Source organism: Camelus dromedarius, chromosome X (genome assembly GCF_036321535.1).
Source record: "Camelus dromedarius isolate mCamDro1 chromosome X, mCamDro1.pat, whole genome shotgun sequence".
Lineage (NCBI taxonomy): Eukaryota > Metazoa > Chordata > Mammalia > Artiodactyla > Camelidae > Camelus > Camelus dromedarius.
This window is the reverse complement of record NC_087472.1, coordinates 48,335,450-48,356,107: the sequence shown is the minus strand read 5'-3', so window position 1 is coordinate 48,356,107 and position 20,658 is coordinate 48,335,450. Positions and strand designations below refer to the sequence as shown.

The 20,658-nt window shown below is 34.2% G+C and overlaps 1 pseudogene; it reads left to right on the top strand.

Annotated features, from left to right (window-relative positions):
* The first annotated feature begins 19,717 nt into the window (after positions 1-19,717).
* LOC105086046 (transmembrane protein 223-like) lies at positions 19,718-20,426 on the top strand (annotated as a pseudogene).
* Positions 20,427-20,658: the final 232 nt, after the last annotated feature.

The following is a 20,658-nucleotide window of genomic DNA, read 5'->3' as shown; positions in this document are numbered from 1 at the left end:
TATATATATATATAAAAATATGTGGGAGTAATCTTCATAAAGATTTTATTTAAAGCCTTGAGTCTAGAGGAGATCACCTAGGGTATGTGTAGATAGAAAAGAAATGAAGAACCATTGGACCCCAGACGAACTCAAATTCAACTATTTCTAAATCAGCAAAAGGATGGTAAATTCAACAGAAAAGAAGTAGTCCAAGAGAGGGGAGAAAACCACAAGTGTGATGTCTAGAAATCAACTGAGTGTTCTAAGAAAGCAAGATTGACTAATTATGCTTAAAGCAAAATTTGTATCATAATCTATTGATGCTCAAATTACCCAAAATTTAGCAGCTTCAAACAACATTTCTTATCCCACAGTTGTTGAGGGTCAAGAACCTGAGAGCAGCTTAGCTAGGTTGCTTGGGTTCAGAGTCCCTCAGGGGTTACAGTCAAGCTGTCAGTTAGGGCTGCTGTCATCTGAAGGCTTGACTGGGGCTGGAGGATCCACGTCTAAGATGGCTTACTCACTCACATGGCTATTGTCAGAATGTCTCAGTTCCTTGGAGATCATTGACAGGAGGCCTCAGTTTCTCTCTGCTATGTACTGCAGGTATGTATTCAGATGCTGATGCCCAAATCTCCAATGTGATGGTATTTGAAGATGGGAACTTCAGGTGGTAATAAGGTCATGAGGGTGAAGTCCTCATGATGGAATTAGTGCTCTTATAAGAAGAGACAGGAAATAGTATGAGCACTCACCACCCCTCACCAGTCTCTCTTTCTCTATCATGTGAGGACCTAATCATGAAAATGGCTCTCACCAGGAACCAAATCAGCCAGCATCTTGATCTTGGACTTCTCAGCCTCCAAAACTATGAGAAATAAATGTATGTTGTTTAAGCTGCCCAGTATATAGCACTTTTTTTTTTATAGCATACCCAAATGACTAAGATACTCTCCATGTGAGCATCTTCTCAAAACATGACAGCTAATTTCCTAGTAATGTAAGAGAGGGAGGAAGAAGGAAATTGCAGTTCCTTTTATTACTTAGTCTCCAACTCCATCTACCATCACTTCTATTTTATTCTATTCATTACAAGTGATCCACTAACTTCAGAATACACTCAAGGGGAGGGGAATTGCACTGTACATCTTGAAGGGAGGAGTATCAAAGAATTTGTTGACATATTTTATACTATAATAGGCAACCTTCTTTTGGCAAAAATGTATTTGTCCTTCTTACATGTAAAATATACTCATGTCTTCCTAAGGTACCTAAAAGTCTCATCCTATTACAGAACCAGTTCAAAGTCTACAATGTCGTCATCCAAATTAGGTTTTGTTATAGATCAAGCTCCTCAAGTACATTTTCTTAAGTAGAGAACCTCAAGTACATTTCTTCTCCATCTGAATACTTGGGAATGAAAGGAACAAATTATCTGTCACCCAACACCCACCATGCAATACTGGGACAGACACAGTATAAGTACTATAGACAGTTCTGTTCACAAAGGGGAAAACTAGAGGCACAATACCATAGCAATTCTAAAATCTAACCAGTCAGATGTTTGAAGTTCCCTTATTAGGACTCAGTCCTACTGCTCAGTAATAATTTTCTATGCTTCTCTGGTCTCCTGGTTCTGCTTTCTGAATCACCCCCCCCTTTCTCCATGAAACATTGTATATGTTTGTAGTTGAGTGGTTTTCTCAGTCTGCTTCCTGCCAGATGAATTTTGGGTTCAAAAGGCCTTTTTACATTTTACTGTCTCTGACCATTTTAATTCAAAATGGCAGTGTTTCTATAAATATACTTCTCTTTACTACTTTGTGAGTTTCCCATAAATCTTACTGGAGTCCACTTCATTAGACTAAAGCCATGACAACAAGTCTGTTCAAGATAAGCACTCTCTACTTTGGGCTTCTATTGAAATGACTGGGGGACACACCCTGAAACTTACTGGAAGCCCTACTGTTTGAGAAGATCTAAGAGGCATATCCTTAAACTCTTTAAAGGGCTTTTATCCCCTCTCTGTTTTTGTTTTTTTTGTTTGTTTTCTGTAGGGTTTTTTGTTTTATTTTTAAATTTTTCACTTAAAAATTTTTCTGTCTTTGTTTTTTTGTTTGTTTGTTTGTTTCTTGTTTTTTTTTTTTTTTTAAAGCACTTTTATCAGACTGAACTATATACTGAAGCCCTACTTAGGTCTTTTTGAGGCCTTAACAAGATTTTACAGCTATACACTTGGCTTCATCTTTAGACCATATTTTCTTTGTATGAGGTCTGGAAAATACCCTTTAGATTTGGTGACATAGCGATCATTGAAGACCTTAGTAAAATAAATTTTGTTGGAGTAGTCAGAGGAGAAGGCAAATTAAATTGAATTAAAGAGTGCACATAGGAGGTGAGGAAGCGGAGAAAGTGTAGATTTTAAAAATCTCAGCTTCTAATGGGGAACAGAGAAATAGTGCAGTAACTGAAGGAGAATGTGTGATTAAGAAAGTTATTCATGTCATCCATATCTCATAAAGGACTTTCAAGGAGAATTTTCTGGTTAGGGTGTCCAGGTAAATTGGAAGGTTCTATAGTCAGAAAGCTTTCTGCCAAGTTGCACAATAACAGCACCACAATCAAGAAGCTGCCATTATCAGGAAACTACTAGAACAGGAAAGTCTGCACAGCCATGAAGCTACTGCAGATGCTGTGAGCTCTGAATCGACAACATGCCTTCTATAAAACACAGTAAGATAATGAAAGCCCCAGTGGATAGCCAGGGAACTGTTAACCTGATGCTGGGACCTCTGCTAACTTCCCAGTAGCAAAACAAAATGCTTTTGCTTTCTAATCTCATGCAAATGAATTTGATGAGCCAAACATAATTACTTTCTAAACTCTAGTAGCAAGGTAGTTTGAAAAATACAGTCTTCAGTTTCCCAACCTTTGTCATTATAAAAGGATGGAGAATTCAACATTGAGTGCCTACTTACCACAGTCACCCCCAAAACAATAGCATCTTGATTCTGAGACTCAGAACAACATACAATACTAATGCAACAATAAAATGACAGAAAGCTATCCAAGGGGAAGCCGTGTTGTGCTAGAGCTGATTTGCAGAAACTCACAAGCACTAATTGTTAAATGTTCTGGATTTTTGCAAGCCAGTTGACATAATATTGGTAGCTTGAAATCATCATGGTGGTATTTCAGCACAAAAATCCTGAAACACTACAAATCAAGGCTTTCTCCTCACCAAAAAAATGACTGTTAAAAATTTATCAGCACTCGCTGCAATGGCTTGCAATTTTATAGCAGTTGTAGTGTTTTTAAAACTGCTCTCATGTTTTAGGCTTTATTAAATGGAAAGTTAAATGTCTTTCCATATAACATTTGAGAAAGAGAGCATTTATTTGGTACCTATTTTATGTTCCACAGACTCTGTGAGCTACAGTAAATACAGATAAGCAATATTTGGCTGGAGAATTGAACCTATTTTCTAATAAACTTAGTAAACCAAGGAGAAATATGTATGCCAGTGTGCTCCAGTGCAATTCTTTTGGGGCTTTTTGAAGTTCCATAGTTTCACATAGTTTCCAGTGAATTTAAGGTGTAGTTAGCTCAGATGAATTTCACAACTAGTAGATTCAGGATTCAAACCCATAACTGCCTGCCTATAATTTGCCCATGACCTTCCCACTATAATGCTGTAGCTTTACTAGAAATACATTACCCAATGAGAAGTACTAAGTAAAAATAAGATGATATTACTAACAACCATATTTTTGTTTATATGGTACAGTGAATTTCAATTGCTGTTGAACCATGTGTCATAAATTTAATTAACTAAAGCAAATATAGCCAATTGCTTTGCCCATATAAAACTGGGTAAATGCAACAATTATATAAAGAGCAGTTAACTACAAATATTAACAAGTGCAAAATGCTTTTTATAGCCTACAATAAGAATTAGCTAAGTCATAATGAAGTCAAACAGCTCCAAAAGGTATGCTTATAATACTTATATTTCACATATGGCATGATTCAATTATTATTGAGGAATATACAAAAGTAATTTCTTATTTATTACAGCACCAAAATCAATCTCCCTTTAAGAAGTAGAAGCCATAGTTGTACTTAACAAGAGTAAAAGATGTTGACTGAAATTGAATTCAAGAAAATAAAATAGCTAGACTAAAACATAACGTCATCTTATAAAAGTTACTTTCCCCAAACGGAAACCAGTTAAGAAGTCTATCTTTTAGACTCAGAATTCTTTCTTTACCTTTAACCATCAAGATAAAATACACACAAGAATCTTTTTAAAGTATCTTTCAGTGTAAAATCTTAATAAATGGCACTGCAATACCGAGAAGAAATTATATTCTACAAGTTTTAGATGTTCACTAGATGGCAGCATTAGATAAACAATACATAATCATAAAGTTTCCAATCACATCGAATGAGGTGAAATAGCAGTAATAATTCACATTCTTTCCAGGCACATTTCAAAATTATTTTCTATAACACATACATGAGATTGTTTAATTTTTTTTTATTCACTCAATTGCTCTCGCTTCTTTTGCCAAAATATTGCTTTAACACTATGTCTTATTTAAGAGGGAAGAAGTATTTCAACATTTTGCTTAGGAATTCTTGAAATTTATTTAGCAAAGTGCTTAAGATTCTAATGGCTTAATGAAGAATGAATTCAAATCTTTTATTTGCATGTTAAGAGAACAAACTCCTGATTGGGATGGCATATGGGAGTGGGCAAAACATATTTAACATAGTACATACTAATGATTATGGCCCGTGTCTATGCATCAGAGGTACACGACAAAGTTAGTTACTCACTCTGAATCTCTGATTTGACTCACACTGGAGTGCACAGTACATGAACTCAAGATTGGTAGAGGTGATACATAAGCAAATACAGCCAATTCAGTATGAACTTGCTAATAATATGGTAAAAAGAAAAAAAAAATCCCATGAGTAGGTATCCCTAAGTCAGGAGGGATTAAGTTGAAAATATCCAATTAACTTAACACGTGAATGACATATTAAAATAGATTTCAGTAAAATCAACGATACTAATATCAATTGGATATTCTAAAATGGCCTGCTACCAGTTTAGAGACTATCTCATGTAACGTTAGTGTTAATAACCAATGTAAGATCTGAAAGTTATAAATGAAAGGACTTTTCCATCCTATTATAGAAGATGGGTAGAGAGTGTTGGAGGCTCACTTGTGTCTTCCATCAAAAATCATACGTTGAAATCCTAACCCCCTCATACCTCAAAATGTGACCTTATTTGGAAATAGTGTAATTATAGATATAATTAGTTAAGATGAGATCATACTGGAGTAGGGTGGGCCCCAAATCAAATATGACTGGTGTCCTTACAAAAAGTGAAAATTTCGACAGAGACACACACAGAAGAAGATGTGAAGACATAAAAGGAGAAGATGGCCATCTACAAACTAGGGAGAGAGGCCTGGAACCGATCCTTCCCTCCTAGGCCTCAGATGGAAACAAATTTGCTGATACCTTGATTTCAGACATCTAGAACTACTCCAGAACTGTGAGACAAATTTCTGTTGTTTACACAAACTAGTCTGTGGTACTTTGTTATAGCAGCCCTAGCTAACTAATACAGAGAGTAATCAATATCAATAATACAGATCATAAAATTTTAGGCACAATTTGATATTTTGGCAGCCAGTCAAAAATGGTGCTTGATAAATTTTTTAAAAAGACTTAATATTTACAATGGTAAGAATGGAAAACAGAGTTAATCCAGTACAAATATGAAAATTACTCAGTATCTAATATCCACTAGCTAAAGGTAACATGAGCAAAAGATTCCAAGAAAGAATTGCTATTTTCAAAACATCATAGAAGTATATGATTTGTAGGTAGCCCTGGAAAGATGAGTGTCAAGATGCAATTTGAAGGCGGGGTTCCAATAAGAAACATGCTATAAAAGAATAAGCTTTACTCAAATGTCTCTATGAGGATTCATTTACAGGAAAATACCACCAAGTGGAGTAACTAAAAAGCACTCACAACTCAATGTGAATGAGTTCTTCACATTTTGTTCTTAGGGGTCAGGAGAATGGTAGCATAAGTACTCTGGGCATAGACAGAAATGCAGAGCACTGATACCTGCAATTGGACAGACTAGAGGCAGGGAAGTATCCAAGAAAGATTTTACCCAACTATCCCTCTATCTGTATTTACATATCTATTCCTATGTCTGTATCTATACTTTTTGAATTATTTAGTGCTCTGCTGTTTTTAAAACACTTTAAAATACTTACTGTATCTTATTTGATTCTTACAACAATCCTGTGAGGGAAAGCAGACATTGCTACCCTGTTTTATAGATGAAGGTTTGGAGAGATTAGTAACTTGCCCAAGGTCATAAAGCTACTAGGTAATACTGTTTGGCTACAAACCAAGTCATAATTTTTAGATTTCAGTCTTTTTACCCACTACACTAAAACATCTGAGTACTACAGAAGTACTACACTGAGAAAGTTGAGGGGATGAGAGTATTGATTAGTCTAATTTTTTTATAAACTAAATGTTATTGACAATACAGTCTTCCCCTTCCACAAACCTGAAAAGAAAAAAGAACAGTGAAAACCTTAAGGAGCAGAGATGTCAATTTTTCCCCCTCTTCAGCAGCAAGAGTGGTAAATCAAAATCCTCTAGCACTCTCTAGTACCAGCAACTTCCAAGATGTCAAGATACGTATCAAAATGCTTAAATAGATTAATTCTGATTGGTAAAATACCAGAGAACACGGGTTTTACTCCAAAGTAAAAAAGGAAATTTTATTACCTTAAAGAAGGAAATAACAAAGGAGTGCCTAATGGCTGGCACTGTACAGAAATGAATGAAATAAGTGAACAAATGACTAGAAGATAGAATTATCTTAAGAAGTTATTTTCATGCCTATATATACAGTAATGGAAAAACTGTTAACAAAAATATGACCAATTAAAGTTAACCAAGCAACTGGTTCATTGTTTTAACTGAATTAACTAGTTCTTTTTAGTACTGACCCATAAAGTTGTCCAAATTGCTTACACATATGGATACAATATTAGTTTAATGGAGCATAGGCTTCATGTACAAAAAAAGATAAATAATTCTGATAACAGAGTTAAACAAACCTAAATGGATTTATCTTCTGTAGGACTTTTGAGAACCAACTATATTGTCAGAATCTTTCATGTGCTCCTGTGCACTGAAATCTTCTAAAGCCATATTTGACTACAGAAACTCTTTTCATTAATATCTGTTATTATCTCATGGGACTAATGTAACCTGGAACACAGTGCAGAAATTCAGGACTAGAAGGACTGTGAAAGATATCTGTCATATCAAAATTATAATAACTTCATCAAAGTTCTGCTTGAACAACTTGACTCTTAGTTTCAAAAACAATGGTATTCCAAAGACATTTATTTCCACATGGTTATATTCCATTTGTACTGCAGACCATAAAATATGGATTATTGTTAAATTATATCATGCAAAAAAACATATTAATAGCTGTAGCCTCAGAATGAAAAATAAGCATACTACTTGAGTATACTAGGGATGACTCCTAGCCTAGTAATCTGACTACATTTTATGTTACCTAAAATTTATTTTTAAAAAGAATGACCACATGTAATATATACTGTGGGACAAATATGATTTAATAATTATAATTTTTACTATAAGCAGATTCATGCAAACTAAGTATTTGAACAAAATGTGATTCAACATAACATAATCTAAATTCTGATTAGGTTAAGTAATTATTACAGATCAGATTTAGTCCTTGAATATGACACTTAGGTCATGTCTAAGACAAATAACTGTTTTCAACTATCTTCCCTAATTTTGTTTGTTTACTGAAGGTCTAATGACAATCTAAACAAGATAGCCATTGTGACCCTTAAAGAGCAAACACATTGCTGGTTTTTAAACAGTTTGAAAATTGCTATAATAGGTCAAATCCATTTTGTGAACAGTCACAGAGGTTTCTGATGAGTCAGAAGTAAAATTAGCTATCATATAGGTTAGAGAAAAATATTAACACTTTTTTTTAACACTCATAGGTTACGCTAAAATGGAAAAAAATCAATTATATAGTTTCTCATTTGGCCTTTCCAACCATCATTTGATTGAATGGACCCTTTCCACATGCCTTTGGAACAGAAGAGGAATGTATCATTGTTACTAATTTGTTAATGAACTTTAAAGTCACTGAACTTTAGTTTTCTAAGTTGCAATATTAATTATGTGTTTGTGAATGTGAAATTGCAAAATCTAGGAAATATTCAGAATTCAGAGTTAATATTACAAAATAGGCTTAACAGAATTTAATTTAACTCCAAATTTTCTATCTCTAAATTCCACTCTATTTTTAGAGGCCTATCACATCTTAGGTTAATTATAAAGTATACTCACTTCACTCTTTTTTAGTACCCACCATAGAGTATGGTAACAGAAAAGAGAAAAGAGAAACGGATTTGATTTTCTTTCCTGCAATTAGAAGATTAAAATTGGGAAGTTAGGTGGGTGACTAAAATTAATAATGTTTTAGGTTAGTTGAGATGTTATTTCATGTTTAATTTTTCTCTATTTTAATAACTTATGAAACCATTTATTACCCTTAACAGCCATAAAGAAATTAACAATCAATCAATTAGTGGTCAGCTAGTACTTTGTTGTTTTCATTTAATTCATTGAGGGATTTGATAATGTGATAGAGAAGCATGGAAAATAACTTCAATAAAATTTATGGCTGTCATAGAAAAGGCTATGCTTGAAACAACGATAAAAAGGGAAAATTTTTTTAAATTAAAACCATTTTTAATTTTAAAGCTCAGATAACATAACTATATTAGAATGGTGAACTCTAAAAATGAAATCAATGCTTATTTTCTATGACATGAAATAATACTTTTAAAGCTATCAAACTGAAAGATAACAACCACCACCATTATATTCGTGTGCCATTTAAAATATACTGCTATTTTCATAAACTTATCAAATAGACAAAATGTTTAGAACCAATTAGTCCTAACAACTCTGTTCTCTATTTAAAAAATACTTCTCTAACAAAAACACTAACAGCATTATACATAAATACTAACATTCGCCACTTCATCTTGTGTAGATAATTGAGCAGATCTTTGCTACTAACCTTTGCTACTTCTTGAGCTTAAATTCCAATCATTATAATCACTACCTTGAATATATTCTCTGCTATATCGCTCCTATTCACTTAGGAGAACTACAACCCTGGTTTAATACAATACTTAGCATAAACAATGCCTGCATGTAGGCAGCTAAATGTGGCTGGAGAAAAATCATAATGCTTAGTGTTCTCACATTAAATTCATGACCATGAACCTCAAGTGGGCATTAAAGGCTGGCCAGCAATCATACTGTATTTCTACGGTACTTTCATTCTCCCACTCTCCTATATAACTATTTCACACTTTCTCGTCTCTCTACCCACCTCCACCAACTCCTATGCATCCTCATTCCCATCTATTAACCTTGCTTCTGAGAAGATTGAAGCAATCAGAAGAGAACTTCTGCAGGCTCTCATTACCCCATCTACCTGTCTCCCTCCATCTGTGCCCATACACTGTGCCTTCTTTTGTGTTATTGAGTATAATGGCCAGCCCCTCCACTAGTGTATGAGATCCCATCCCCAGTCAGCTACTGAAGGATATTCTTCCAGAAATCCTTCCCCTTTCACTGGCCCCCTAATCAGCAACAAAAACATGTAGCTAATTTCTCTTATCTTACCAAAACAAAACTTTTAAACTCCATTTCCCTCTTCAGCTACTGCTGCATTCCTTCCTTCCCCTTGCAGGAAAATTCTTTGGAAAAGTTATGTACAGTCCTTTTTCCTAATTCCTCTACTCAAATTCCTTTGTTTGTTTATTTTTAAAAGTTCTTTAATTTCCAGTCTATTATCGATGAGCTGAAAATGAATCTTCTGTTCCTTCTTCATGTAATTTGAAGGTATCAATTGAATATGACTTACACATCAGAATGGACCTTTATATCTTATCCCATGATAGCTATCATCCTTTGTTTCCAGACTCTTTTTCATCATTGTATTGACGGGACTAATTTCTCCTTGATACACACACATATCATGCATTACTCTTTCAAAGGAATTACGAACATGCCTCTTTATCTTCTAATATGTGAGAAGGACTCAAAAAGGTGGACATGTGAATTATAGCCTTGTGGTACATTTCACCTTGTGTGTATGTTCTTTTTACTTTTTGTTTATTTGGTTGTCTGGTGCCCTTGTGATCTATTTTGTTCTTCTACTTGACTAATTGAAAATGTCATATTTTTCAAGTGCTATAAAAATTGAACTTATGTATCAATAAATTCAAACATCTGTGTTTAACAATTTTTCATCCCTTACCAAGGCTAAATAAATTTTGATTACATTTCATCTAATCAAAGAATGGGTTCAAATATCACTGTGTTTCTATAACATGAATAAATTAAAGATGTATAAAAAACATTTATTTAGAATTACAAAAGAGATAAATATAATACCTTAGAATAAAATTTAATAGAGACATCTGACTATGGAATAAAGGAAGAGAGAGAGATGCTTTATAGTAAATAGAGCTCTTTGCTTGAGTGCTTGAGTTTGAGCTGTCCATTTTTGACATTTACTAGCTGAATAACTTTTCACAAATAACTTAACTTCTCAAGTCTTAGTATTTTTGTCAGTAAAACTGGAATTATAACATACACCTCACAGAATTATCCTGAAGATTAATGTGGTTATGTACATCAAAGTGATGTGATAATTTGAAACTACTAGACAAATGAGAGATTTTACAATTGAGTTGCAAGTAATAAAGTTGAATGGTACTTAATCACAAATAACTTTTGTAGTGAGGTAAAAAATAGTTGATTTTCCTAAAAGAATATTGTCATATCTGTTATTTAGGGGGAAGACTGATATTTCTAGTTCACTCATTCACCCATGTTTATATAACAAGGCTTGAAAATGAGCAGCTTCTGCAGAAATATTTATTATTCCCTAATACAGTCAACAGAAGTAGAATGGCCATGCTATTTTTAAATTAGACAAACATTTGTTGGGTATCTATCATGTGCACAGCACCTCTCACATTCTATAGAAGACATGAAAAGGTTTGATATTTGACTGAATAACCATAACTATATTGATACAATTCTTACACAGGTTATCTATTATCATCTAATTGTCAAATCCTCAGACAATCATAGGTTCAAATCCAAACTCAAATACTTTATTTACTATATATTGGGCTAGTTACTCAGTGTCTTTTAACCTAAGTTAACCCATCTATAAAATGTGAAAACTATCAGTCTCATATAGTAGTTATGATGATGAAATAAAAAGTAACTCTCATAGTGATATCAGCATGATGGCATATTAGGAAGCCCTGAGCCCTCCTCCCCTCAAAAATACAACAATTTAGCAACAATTCACAGACAAATTCCTTTTATGAGAAATCCAGAAACTGATGGAAAGACTCATGCTCTTCAGGCAAACACAAAACCAGACTCAATGAAGTGGGTAGGGAAATTGAGGACATCCTCTCACCAGAGACCTTGCGCCTTGTGCAGTGCCACAGTTACAGAAAGAGACTCCCTAGCTCCAAGCTTCTCCAAGGGTATGGAGGGGACTGGTTCTAATGTAGAGTAGCCCAGCTTTTCCAAGAAGGCTACTCAGAAGACTGGCTTTTGTATTGCTAGTCTTGGAGCTCTGACGGGTATGGTGGTCCAGACATCTGAGGGATAACAGAGATAGCAGCTTGGACTAGTAATGCCAGAGATCCTCCACCCTGCTCAGCACAGAGTGAATGGATGAAAAATCCAAGCTCTCAGCTACCCCCTGAGGAAAGAGTTGATCCATGTGTCTAGCACACAAACTTCTCCAAAGCTGCCCAAAGAATTACCATCCATTTGGCCAGTCTTGGAGCTCTCATGAGTCAGGAAGTCTACATGCCTGGGGAAGAACAGACAAGGCAGAATGGACTGGTAGTTGCCATACATCTTCCAACTGTTCAGGACCGAGGGAGTCAATACAAAATTTGAGCTCTCAGCTTCCCCCTGGGGAGGGAAAGAGTTTCTCCACATGCCTAATACCCAACTTCTCCAGGCCTATGCAAAGAAGAGGCATCCAACTTGCCAGTCTTGGAGCTTTGATAGGTCTGGCATAGTCTAGCTGCCTGGGAAAGAACAGAGATAGAGGTTTGGACTCCTAGACACCACAGACGCTCCTACATGCTCAACAAAGAGTAAGCAAAAAAAGCCATAGCTGTCTACTTCTCCCTGAGGTAAAAAAGAGTTCATAAAGGTCCTCCAAATCACTGGCTGGGCTGATTGGTGGGGGTCTTCTCCACTATGAGGCCAGTCCATAAAGACTGAGAGAGGAGCCTACTCTGTCTAATGCACAGACACCAATACATATAAAAAGAAAATGAAGTATCAGGCAAAGATGTTTCAAACAAAGAAACAAGATAAATCTCCAGAAGCAAAAACCTAATGAAATGGAATTACATGATTTATGTGACAGATATTTCACAATAACTATCATAAAGATGCACACAAAGTTCAAGAGAACAAAGCGTGAACAAAATGAGAATCTCAACAGAGATAGAGAAATATTTTACAAACACCAAACAAAAATTATAGAGCTAAAGAATACAATAAATCTACTTAAAAACTGACTATAAAGGGATCAACATCAGACTGTATTAAGCAGAAGTAAAGATCACTAAACTCAAGGAAAAGTCAACAGGACTCAAGGACCAAAAAGAAAAAAGAAATGAAACTAAGTGAATAAAGTTTAAGGGACTTATGGTACATCATCAAGATGACCAATTACATATTATTGGAGTCCCAGAAGGAAGAGAAGGAAAGAGTCAAATAGAGTTTTCAAAGAAACAGTTTCAGAAAACTTCCCAAATCATGGGAAGAAAATTGACATCCAGATCCGAGATGCCCAAATTATTCTTAAAAAAAAGAATCTAAAGAAATCCACACCAAGACATAATACAATCAAAATTTCAAAAGTCAAAGACAAAGACAGAATTTTGAAAGCAGCAAGAGAAATACAACTCATTATGGGAGGCCCCATAAGTCTATCAGTGGATTTTAAAGCAGAAATCTTGCAGGCCAGAAGTGCTGAGAAAAACCTGCCAATGAAGAATACCATATTCTGTAAAACTGTACTTCAGAAATGAAGGAATGATAAAGACTTTCCCAGAACAAAAACCAAACAAACAAAAAAAGCAAAAAAAAAAAAAAAAAAGCTGAGAGTTCATTACAACTCAATCTACCTTACAATAAATGCCAAAGGTCAGTCTTCAAATTGAAACAAAAGGATATTAAAAAGGAGCATGATAACAACTATGAAACTCATTAGTGAAGAAAAATATATACATAATCACAGAATTCTGTATTACTATAATTGTGGTCAGTTAATCAATTTTTAATTCTACAATAAAAGTGAAAAGTCAAGATAATTAAAAATAAATATAACTAAAATATGTTAAAAGATACAAAATATAAAAAACATAAATTGTGACAATAACAAAAGAGTGTATGGACAGAAGAATTTAAAGTGTAGAGTTTTTGTATGTGCTTGGACTTAAGTTGCTATCAGTTTAAGATATATTATGTAAGCACCAGTAAAACAACAGCAACAAAAATACCTATATTTACTCACAAAGGAAGATGGCAAGAGTGGAAGAGAGAAACAAAAGAAATACAAGACTAAGAAAAAAAATTAGCAAAATGTTCATAGTAAATGCTTCCCTATCAATAATTACCTTAATGGAAACTGATTCACCTTTCTTTAAAAAAAAATAATATGGTAGAATGGATTTAAGAGGCAAAAAAATACAAGACCCAATTATATGCTGTATAAAAGAAATACACCTTAGATTTAAGAACACACAGTTTGAATGTGAAGGGAAGGTAAAAGGTATTCCATATGAACAGTCCATAGCTATACTCAGACTCAGTTATGAAAAACTGCGTTTCCCTTAAAATCAGAACATGACAAGATGCTCAGTCTTGCCACTTCTATTGAAAACAATACAAGTCCTAGCCAAAGCAATTAGGCAAGAAAAGGAAATAAAAGGCATCTAAATCATAAACAAAGAAGCAAAATTGTAACTGTTTGCAGATGACATGATCTTATATGTAAAAAAAAACCTTTAAATATCTATTTAAAAAACCCATTAGAACTAGTAAATTCAGTAAAGGTGCAGAATACAAAATCAATACACAAAAAACCAGTTCCATTACTATACTCTAACCATGAACTATCTGAAAGAAAATTAGGATAACAACCCCATTCACAAGAGCACCAAAAATAACTGAAACACTTAGGAATAAACTTCATTAAAAAAGTGAAAAACTGTGTTTCTATACATTATTAACAAACTATCAGAAAGAGAAATTAGAAAACAATCCCATTTACATCTGCATAAAAAAGAATGAATCACCCAGAAATAAATTTAATCGAGGTGAAATATCTATATTGTGAAAACTATAAGACATTAATGAAAGAAAATGAAGAAGACACGAATAAATGGAAAAATATTCTGTGCCCATGGACTGGATGAATTAATACTGTTAAAATGTCCATACTATCCAAAGAATTCTATAGATTCAATGCAATCCCTATCAAAATTCCAATTGTATTCTTCACAGAAATAGAATAAACAATTTTAAACTTTATGTGGAACCACAAAAGACCCTGAATAGCCAAAACATCTTGAGAAAGAAGAACAAAGCTGGAGACATGACACTCCCTGATTTCAAACTATACTAAAAAGCTATAATAATCAAAACAGTGTGTTACTGGCTTAAAAAGACACATTCATCAATGGAACAGAATAGAGGGCCCGGAAATAAACCTATTCATATATGATCAATTAACTTACAACAAAGGAGTCAAGAATATAAAATAGGGAAAGAACAATTTTATTAAATTTTGGGGTAACTGGACAGCCACATGCAAAAGAATGAAACTGGGCCACTATCTTACACCATACACAAAAATTAACTGAAAATGAATTAAGGGATTTAAAGTAAAACATGAAACCATAATTTCTTTAAAAAAAAAATAGGTGGTAACTTCACTTACACTGGTCTTAGTGATGTCTTTTGTGGATCTGATTCCAAAGGCAAGGGAAACAAAAGCAAAAATAAACAAATAGGACTCCATAAAACTGAAAAGCTTTGGCACAGAAAAGGAACTCATCATCAAAATGAAAAACAACATACTGAATGGGAGAAGATATTTGCAAATCATGTATCTGATAAGAGGTTAATATCCAAAATATATAAAAACTGATATAACCAACATTTAAAAAACAACCCAAGTAAAAAATGGGGAGAAGATCTGAACAGACTTTTTTCCAAAGAAGACATACAAGGGTCAACAGGCACATGAAAAGATGTTCAACATAACTAATCATTAGAGAAATGCAAATTAGAACTACAATGAAATATCACTTCACACCTGTCAGAATGGGTATTATCAAAAGCACAAAAAAAAAAACAAATGGAGAGAATGTAGAGAAAAAGGAACTTTCATACACCATCAGTGGGAATACAAATTGGTGCAGCCACTATGCTAAACAGTATGAAGATTCTTCAAAAAGTTAAAAACAGAACTACCATATAATCCATCAACTTCATCTCTAGTTTTCCAAATAAAATGAAAGCACTAATTCGAAAAGATATATGCACCCCCATGTTCACTTCAGCATTATTTACAACAATTAAGACATGGAAACAACCCAGATGCCCATCAATGGATGAATGGATAAAGAAAATGCACAATGGAATATTATTCAGCCATACAAAGGAATGAATTCTTGCCATTTGCAACAACACAGATGGACTTCGAGGGCATTATGCTAAGTGAAGTAAGTCAGACAGAAAAAGATAAACACCATATGATCTCACTTATATGTGGAATCTGAAAACAAAACAACAACAAAAAACAGCTCAAGGATATAGTTAACAGACTGGTGGTGCCGGGGAGGGGAGCAAAACAGGTGAAGGAGTCAAAAGGTACAAATTTCCAGTTACAAAATGTATGTCATGGGAATGTAATGTACAATATGGTGATTACAGTTAATAATACTGTATTGGATATTTGAAAGTTGCTAAAAGAGTAAATCTTAGTAGTTCCTATCACAAGAAAAAAGAATTTCTAACTATGTATAGGAACAGATGTTAACTAGACTTATTGTGGTGACCATTTTACAATATACACAAATATTGAATCATTTTGTTATATACCTGAAATTAATATGATGTATGTCATTATACTGCAATAAAACAAAGAAAAAATCCTATAGCAAACATCATCACCAATGGTATAATATTATAAGCAGTAACACTAAAATTCATATTAAGACAGTATCACTGCCCACTGTCACTTCAACTATTTCATACTGTACTAGAATTTGTAGGCAATGTAATAAGAAAAGAAAAATAGCTGCATGTGGATTTGAAAAATCTGTGTTGGTGAAAGAAAAGGCTTCATTTTTTGGACATTATATGTCTAAATAGAAAATCTAGAGAAATCTATGTCTAATTTGAACTCTTACAATGGCTCACAGATTGGCTAGATACATTATCAATATATAAAAATCAATAGTTTTCTCAGTTTATCAAAATTAACCAAGTAGACAGTATAACAGAAAAAAAATCCTTTCCATAATATTAAGATACCTATAAATACACTAGCAAAACTAGGCAAGACATAAAAAGAATATTATAAAATACCACTGAATGATATGAGACAAGCTAATTAAATATTAAAGTATATAAAGTGAATATCATAGAGCTGTGAATTCTTCCTGAATTAATCTAAAATTCAATGTAAACCAATCCATAAGTTCAAGATAAACTAGAGAAATGTATTCTAAAATTAATATAGAGCCTACTCTATGATCTAAAATTTCACTCCTAGGTATTTACTGAAGAGAAATGAAAGCTTATACTCTCAGAATGTTCATAGCAACTTTTTTCATAACAGCCCAAAATTGGGAACAGCCTAGGTGCCCATCAATGGAAGAATGGATAGACTGTGGACTCAGCAATAAAAAGGAATAGACTAACAATACATATAAGAACATTGATTAATCTCAAAAACATTATGCTGAATGAAAGAAACCTTACACAGAAGAGTACATACTGTAAGATTCCATTTATATGAAATTCTAGAACAGGCAAAACTAATCTAAGTTTGAAAAAAAAAAAAACCAGACTGCTTCTAGGTGGGGTGGCAATGGGTGTTGACTGGGAAAAGGCATAAGGTAACATTCTAGGGTGATAGCAATGTTCTCTTATCTTCTTAGGGATGTGAAAATTATACAGGTATATACATTAGTAGAAATTTTGAGTATGTAAATTTTACATCAAAAGAAAACCAAACTGTAAACAAATACTGAATTCCACTTAATGATATTCACATTGAAGTATTCTGGGGAAGTACTACTGTCTGCAATTTACTTTGAAATGGCACCCAAAACAAACAAAAAGATATATTTATAGAAAGATAGAAGGGTTGATAGATGGATAGATATGAGATAAACCAAATATAGTGAAATGATAATATTGATGGGTGTAAAAGATGGACATAGAGTGATTCACTGTAAAATCCTTTCAAATGTGCTGGATGTTTGGAAAAAGTTCATAATAAAATATTGTAAAAATTAATATAGAAAACTAAAGTTGTTAAGGGTAAGTCAATTTTGATAAAACATAAAAGCACTGGGGGCAGGAAAGAAGTAACATGTTAAATATCAACGCTTCTTACATAGCTTTTATAATTGAGAAAGTATGGTATTTGTATAGAAACAGATACAGATTAATGAAATGGAACAAAGAACAGATATAAATTTAAGTACATATGGGAGCTTGAAAGCATTTCCAATGAGTAGGGAAGGATGGATGGTTCAATAAATGGTGTTTCAACAATTGAGTTTTTTTAATCTATTACGGAAAAAATAGAAATACATTCCTATTTCAGATCACACATACAATATAAATCCCAGCTAGGTTTTTAAAAAATTAAATTGAAAGGAATTAACAAAGATTAAAAAGGAAAAAAAACACAAAACTACTGGGGGAAAAATATAGGAGACTCTCATTAGAATCTCAGGAAAGAACAAGATTTCATTGACAAGATAAGTTTAATAAAAAACTTGGATCACACCAAAACATAAATTACACATGAAAAGAGAAATTGAAAACTGTATTAAAGGACTCAAAACATACTTGGAAAAGATATTTATTACATATACACAGGACAAATTAGAAGTATCCAGCATTTTAAATGGACTTAGACAAAGAAAAACAATGCAATAGAAAAACAGACAAAAGATGCCATAAACAAGAATGCACAGGAGCAAGAACCTGAATGGTCAGTAAAAGTAAAACAAAATACTAATTAATATTAAAACAATAGAAGAATACCGTTTCTCAGCTACCAAATAGGCAAAGAGAAAACTGATTATGAAAAAAAAGTGTTGAGAAGGATGTCAGAAAATATAAACTCTCACACTCTACGGACAGGAATGTAAATTGGTATAAATGCTTTGGAGAAAAAGCTGAAAATATCTATTAGGAATGAAAATTGTCATCTCCTAAACCCATGAATTCTTCTTGCAGTTAAATACTCTAGAGAAACTTTTGCATTGGCGCACCAAGAAACATGTACATAGGGCCATTGTCCTTAATAAGAAAAAGTAGAATTAACCTATGTGTTCTTCAACAGGGGAATGAATAAGTAAACTGAGTATTTGTTCAAGGAATTATTACATAGCAGTTGGAAAGGGGAAGGAAATGAGAACAAAGAGGACTTCAATCTTATTTGTAATGTACTATTGGTTTACATAAAAATATTGGAGGCACAAAGAAGAAAATGTTAACAATTGTTAATTCTGGGACTGGTACGCATGGATGCTCGTTACACTACTCAGTTATTTCTTGTAACTTTAAACATTTTTTTAAATTGGCCCCAAAATAAAGAAAACAAAGAGGAAAAGAGAAGATCATAAACCCCTGTAGGAAACAGTTGATCCCTTCCTCCTGAGCCATTTTTTCATCTACTCTCTTACCCTCCCTGCTCAATCCACTTCTCACTCAAACACTCTTAATCCATTTGCCAGATGACCTGAATGCAAAGTATTGCAAGGAGCTTTCTAAAGAAACTGAGCAAGATAGGAAGGAAGAATAGGCACTGTCTGATGTCCTTCTACTCTGCTGAGAAATTTACCCTTGAAACATAGAACACAATAAAATGTATATCAAACATTTAAATGCAGCGTTTTTAATAATCTAAAACTGGAGGGAAACAGGTCACATAAAAGCAATACTGTTGCCTGGACTCAGTAAACACACATTTAGGAAAATGTTTAAAATGAAGATTGACCCAATTACACAAATTATTGTTTTAATAATATAGTACAACAATATGTTATTATGCAAAACAATATAGTTAGGAAGATTAAAGAAATGACTGTGATAAAGTGTTTGAATGTATTTGGCAAGAGAGGTGCTTTAAATTTTGCCTAAAATAGATTTTCCCTAGATATGCCTATATTTCATTGTACTGCTCTGAAGATGTGTTACTGTCAGCAATTGAAAGATGATGAAGGCGCACAGGACCATGGCAGCGCCTGGATGGCGGTGGTCCTTATGGCTGTTCCTAGCACTGCAGTCCCCACCTGTGCATCTGGTCCTGGAAGACTTGACCCTGCCACAGGACGTGCTGCTCTTTGAGCACAAATGGGGCTGCTTCTTCGCCATCCTCCAGCTGTTCTGTGCCAGCCAGGGCGTCTTCTGGGCCTCCATGGCCATTGCAGCTTTTGCCTGTCCCCCGCCCCAAGACTGGACCTGTGCTCCCCGCTCTGGCACTACAGCCTGGCCATCGGTACCCTGGTACTTGGTGCTGGTCTTCTCCCTCTACTCTGTGCGCTTCAGTGATGCTATGGGCTGGAAGGAGGCAACTGACCCTCACCATTCATGCCCCCTTTTGGCTTAGGTGCCCATTTCACCATTCCTTGAACCAAAACACTGCAATTAAATGATTAATATACATTTTATTATGTTTCAAGTATCCTGCATGGCCCACCAGGGTGAAGTCCCTGCCTTGTTGCCTCTGAAGGTCAAAGGCTGGTGCTTCTACTTCCTCTTGGACAAAGCTGGGCATTTTCCCAACACAAAACTCTGACAACACTGTGGGTGCCTACCTTAACTTACGAAGAAACAACCTCAGGTCACTCACTCCTCCCAGAGGGGAAGACAAAATGAACCTCATGGATGAGATGACAACTAGGGTCACACAAGGAGGTCCAAAATTCATTAACAGAAAATAGAAGAGCAGTCATCCCGAAGGCAGCTACCTGACAGTTGAAAGGAAGGGAGGGAGGGAGGGAGGGAGGGAGGGAGGAAGGAAGGAAGGAAGGAAGGAAGGAAGGAAGGAAGGAAGGAAGGAAGGAAGGAAGAAAGAAAGAAAGAAAGAAAGAAAGAAAGAAAGAAAGAAAGAAAGAAAGAAAGAAAGAAAGAAAGAAAGAAAGAAAGAAAGAGAGAAAGAGAGAGAGAGAGAGA